The sequence below is a fragment of the Apodemus sylvaticus genome, chromosome X, assembly GCF_947179515.1.
Source record: "Apodemus sylvaticus chromosome X, mApoSyl1.1, whole genome shotgun sequence".
Lineage (NCBI taxonomy): Eukaryota > Metazoa > Chordata > Mammalia > Rodentia > Muridae > Apodemus > Apodemus sylvaticus.
Genome location: NC_067495.1, coordinates 27,757,767 through 27,763,515, shown reverse-complemented (window position 1 = coordinate 27,763,515; position 5,749 = coordinate 27,757,767).

Here is a 5,749-nt window from a genome sequence, read left to right as displayed (position 1 = left end):
AGGACTGCCTGGTCACAGAGTAAGTTCAAATTCAGCCTGGTCAACTTAATGAGCCCTGTTTCAAAATCAGAATATAAAATAAAATGAGAATTAGATATATATGTGACAGAGTATTTGCCTAGCATGTTCCTGGGTTTGATCCCTAGCACTGCAAAATTGATACACACACACACACACACACACACACACACACACACACACACACACACAGAGAGAGAGAGAGAGAGAGAGAGAGAGAGAGAGAGACTTGTGGTACCTTCACATGTCAACTCACATTATTGGCAGAGTCTCCAGGTTAACACACGTGCTTGTGTATCTTTATTTGTGTGAAAGGACCTATACAGATCTATATTTACAAACGCTCCCATTTTCCATTGCTGTTTCTGTTTTTCTGTGGAGAACATGTTTTTATGTGTAGGACTATTTCACCTACCTGCATATAAGGGTACCATGTCCATGCACTCTCTGAGGAGGCAAAGAGAGGCCTTGGTGAAAGCTGTCATGCAGATGCTGGGAACTAAACTTGGGTGTTGGAGAGATCTGCCTGCCTCTGCCTTCCAGTGCTGAGATTAAAGGTGTTCACCACCACTAGCTGCAGCCAGTGTTCTTAGTTGATGAGCCATCCATCCAGCCCCAAATTTAATGTTTTAAAAAATAAAAATCAGAAAAAAAAATCAGATCAGGAGGAACAGGAGAGATGGCTTATCAGTTAAGAATATGGGATTCTTTTTCAGAAGACCCATCATGTCTCACAACTATCTGTAACTCCAGTTCTAGGAGAGCTGTCACCTGCTTTTAGCCTCCATGGGCACATGACACACAAATGTACATTCAGGCAAAATACCCCGTACACATAAAAGAATCTGATAAAATAAAAATAAATTAAAAAGAGTGTAATTTTGTCTTGGGTTATATAGTTAGAACAATATTCCAAGTATATTGCTAATCTTGGATTTTTGTAATCATTATGAACTGGAAAAGATAAAAAGTAAAGCACTTTTAACTGCTCTTCACCTGCCTGCCTCCCCATACGAGTTGTTTTTACCTCATTTTATTTGTATAGTACCATTATACTATGCAATTAGCCCATAAGACAAGAAACATATAATGGCCATAAAAATAAGGGCTTAACAAATTATAAGCTGCTAATAAGTCAGGAATCAGAACAGAATAAAAAACTAATTCTCAAATTACATGAATAGGTAAATCTCTGGCAAGTTCAATGGAAAATGAGAGAATCAAACACACACACTAAAACACATAAAGCAGAATGTGGTGGCTGGGCCTGCTGCTGCTGGTCTGTAAGTTCAGCTACTCTGGAGGCTGAGGCGGGATGAATGAGAGTTTAAGGACTGAATGGGTTACACAATGAGTTCCAGGCCAGCCTGGACGAGCTAGTGAGACCCTGTCTCAAATTCGAAATAAAAAAAAAAAAAAGAAAAAAGAAAAAGAAGAGAGGCTATACACTTTTAACCCTAGGAGGCAGAGGTAAGTGGATTTCTGTGACTTTAAGATTCTCCTGGTCTACAGAGTGAGTTCCAGGCCAGCCAGAGCTAAATAGTGAGAACCTGTTAAATAAATAAGTAAGAAAATATGAGGGAAAAGAGGTGATAGAATAGAGTCCAGCGGCATGAACATAGAAAGGGTTAGAAGCCTTTCTTATCATTTTCAAAATGATGCTGTGAGGGCAAGGAGGAGAATTTTAAGCATTGGTTTAGAACATGATACCATACAAATAAAATAAGCTAAAACCAATTCCGACCAGGGAGGCCGATGAAGAGATAGCTTAGTAGTTAAGAGTTCTTGTTGTTCTCACAGAGGATCAGAGTTTGGTTCTAGCACCCAGTACTGGATACTTAAAACTAGGCCTGTAACTCCACTCCAAGGGAGATCTAAAGCCACAATCTGTTCTCCTTGGGTATCTGCTTTCATATGCCAACACACAAACACATGCCCGAACATAATTACAAATAAATCTTTTAAAAGTATTATAGGACAAACTATTAATGCTAAAGTTAAAGCTGAAAGCAAAGTTTGTCTAAGAGTGTAAATAATGTGCCAGGTGTAGGGGCACAAGCCTTTAGTCCTAGCCCTCACAAGGCAGAAGCAGGTGGACCTCTGTGGGGTCAAGGCCAGCCTGGTCTACATCTTGAGTTCCATGCCAGAAAGTGGTATGTAGAGAGACCATGTCATTAACAAAAAAGACTCATTTACCTGGGTGTGATGACACACACCATTATGCCTTTAATACCAGTACTTGGGAGGGACTCACTCTGTGAGTTTGAGGCCAGCCTGGGCTACATAGTGAGTTTTCAGACAGCTAGTGCTATATAGAGAGACCCCGTCTCAAAAACAAAAGCAAAACCAAGAAACAAAACATTAAAAACAAGACAAACAACAACAACCACAACTTAACCAAATATACAAAAAGGAGTTTAAATAATGAAAGAAATTTATGAATGCAGCAGGTGGTTCAACCCCATGATCATAATGAGCTTATAAATAATGAAAAGGCAGCTGGTTAAAATGTACTGTTGGTTACTAACAGGCTGGCCAGATGGCTCAGCAGATAAAGGCTGGGCGACGCTGAAGACCCAAATTTGGTCCTAGATTGGAAAAAACAAAACAAAACAAAACAAAACAAAAAAACAACAACAACAACCAGACACTGAAAGCTTTTTTCTGATCTCCACACAAGATCCAAGGTCCATGTGCTCTCTCTCTCTCTCTCTCTCTCTCTCTCTCTCTCTCTCACACACACACACACACACACACACACACACACACACACACCTGAGTAGATGAGACTTGGTGGGTTAGAGCACATACTGCCTGAGAATGAGGAATTATGTGGACTCAAACCTTGAACTCTCAAACTGTAGTGGGGCAGAGACTGGAAGATCCTTGGGTTTTCCTGCCGACCCAGGCTATTTCCTGGGCCAGAGTGAAACCCTGTCTCAAGTGGTAAGGCAGAGAGTGACCGAGCAGGCATTCTCTTCTAACATTCATGGAGCCATACACATGAAGCCACTCACACAGTGAACGCACTCCTATAACCACATACACCACAGACATACAGGAAATAAGATTCTTTGGTATTTAGAAGTAAAAAAAGTTACCTTTATTCTGTAAGTATTCTTTTTAAACTAACTCACTAGATTGTGTGGAATAGCAGCATTCCTTTAAAGAGAAAAGATAAGGGTCCATTTCAAGTTCTAACATGAGACCACCTTGTTGTGATTGGGCCACTATAGAACACAGGGCACAGTGCTGTGTTAGAGACACAGACATCTGATTTAATTTGCTCGTAGACTTTCACTTCGAAAAAGTAATAAATTTCCACATGCTCGTTTATGGATGTGACTGGGATTGCAGGAAAAGAACACTAAAATACTGAGTCTTTGCTGGTGTACAAAATTCATTTCCAAAGAGAAAAAGTCTTCTCTGAAAAGTGATCAATATCTCTGTGTGTCTCTCTGTGTCTCTGTCTGTCACTCTTTGACACACACACAATGACATTTCATAGGAACAGACTAGGAGAGCCAGGGCTGTCAGGTATAGTGATGCATGCTTAGAATTGTGGCAGGAGGAAGCAGAGAATCAGGAGATCCAGGTCAAACTTGTCTATTCAGTGAGTTTGGGGGCAACCTGGGCTACCTGACAAAAAGAAAGAAAGAAAAGGAAAGAAAGAAAAGGGAAAGAAAGGAAGAAAAGAAAGGAAAGAAAGGAAGGAAGGAAGGAAGGAAAAGAAAATGAAAATGAAAGAAGACAAAAGGTTCAAAGCCAAGAAAAATATGTTACTTATTAAAATATGTCCACATTATTCATTCATACTGTGGTATTAGGTGTATTTAAAACCTTTCTTTTTACTTCTCCGTATTTTCTTCTTTTTGTTATTTTATGTATATTAGTGTTTTGCCTACATGTATGTCTGTGCACAACATGAATGCAATGCAGTGCCCTCAGGTGTGTGTGTGTGTAAGAGTGACAGAGACAGACAGAGACATAGAGAGACACACAGAGATATCGATCACTGTTCAGAGAAGACTTTTTCTCTTTGGAAATGAATGTTGTACACCAGCTAAGACTCAGTATTTTAGTGTGCGTTTCCTGCAATCCCAGTCACATCCATAAACGATCATATGGGAATTTGTTACTTTTGTGAAGTGAAAGACTACAAGCAAATTAAATCAGATGTCTGTGTCTCTAACACGGCACTGTGCCCTGATTGAATCTCTATCTCTCTGTGTGTACGGTCTTTTCCTTCTCATCTAGTCTTTTTTTTTTTTCCTGGAATTAGGTCAGCTCTTTCCTTTGGGAAATTTCCATTGCATTTAACAGTGACATTGCTAGATCAGCAGCACTGGCTTGGCTGCCTCTTCCTCTGGGACAGCTTTTCTTCTCTAGTGTCCCTGGTGCCAAGGTGGAGGAGATGGCAATAGCCGTCCTCGGGTAGGTCGAGCTAACAGAAAGGAGCCATCTCCAACACTAGCCCGTCCTCACTGTGTCCCTCAAAGTGGAACGGACATGCCCCTGCTCATAGCTTCGTCCTTGTTGATTCCAAACTCAAATGCCACACTTAACACCAGGGCCATCCAGGCTCATCTTCCCACTCATGACTTTCCAGGAAGGAAGTGCCACGAGGGAGAGAGGAAAGCCCAGGCCTAGACCCCAGGGGACTTCTATTGCCATGGGATGCCCACTGGGGGAGAGCTTGTCACCTTACTATCTTAGACCTCAGAGTATCGCTGGGGTTGGTTATAATTTCAGTTTTGACCTCTTAGTACCAGAGATACTGGCTCAGAGTGATGGTGACAAAGTTCAAGCTAAGTCAGGGTAGCAGGGAAAGGGGCATTCTCCTCATGCTGTTGCACCCAGTGACTTTAACTCCCAGTCCTTGGATACCTCATATGTGAGATGATTGTAGCTACTGTGAGGATTTGAGAAATAATCCGGGGAGCCTAGTTCACAGTAAGCAGCTCTTAGTTACTGTTAAATAGTTGCGCTGAACTATATAAGTCATTAGCACCATGTAGCAACTTAACTAAATAACAGTTTCTTAGCAGTTCTAACCCATTTTAGCATTCACTTGTACCTAGTGGCACCAGGACAGAGCATTTTTCAGAGGAGGTATCATCATCATCACCATCATCATCACCATCACCTAATGATTATCATATCCAGCAGTGATTCTTCATATCATTAATGTTGTGTTTTAGACAGCAGCCAGATCTTAGGGTTCAACCCGGCCATCCTCTAGTTGGGAATTGTTTACCAATCAACATTCTAGGAAGTGTTGTTCTCTTTATTCTCCAGAGATGAAAAAGGAATTATATTTGTTTCCCAAGTATGATAGCCTATCTTTGAATCAGATTGGTTAGCCTGAAAGGGCACAAAGATTATTCCAAAGAAAACTCCATGCTCTCCACCTTGAGCGTAATCAGACAACTATAGGAGGCATGAGGGAGGCTTCTGATTATGTTAGCTCAGGAAACATTCTTATGAGGTAGAGTTTGAGGAAGAAACTACTAACCTGTTTCTCAAATAGATTTTCGTAAATAACTGACAGGAGATGGTTCGCTTCTAAGGACGTATTAACCGAACTGATGGGCGTTAATTATTAAACCTTTTAGATGGTGGCTCGCTGATTTCTCCGATGCCCTAATCCGGGTCACAGAAGGCTTAAAGCACATTTAAGTAGAGGGTGGATTTTTCCCCCTCAGTTTGTCTTCTGTTTGCGACTCTGAAA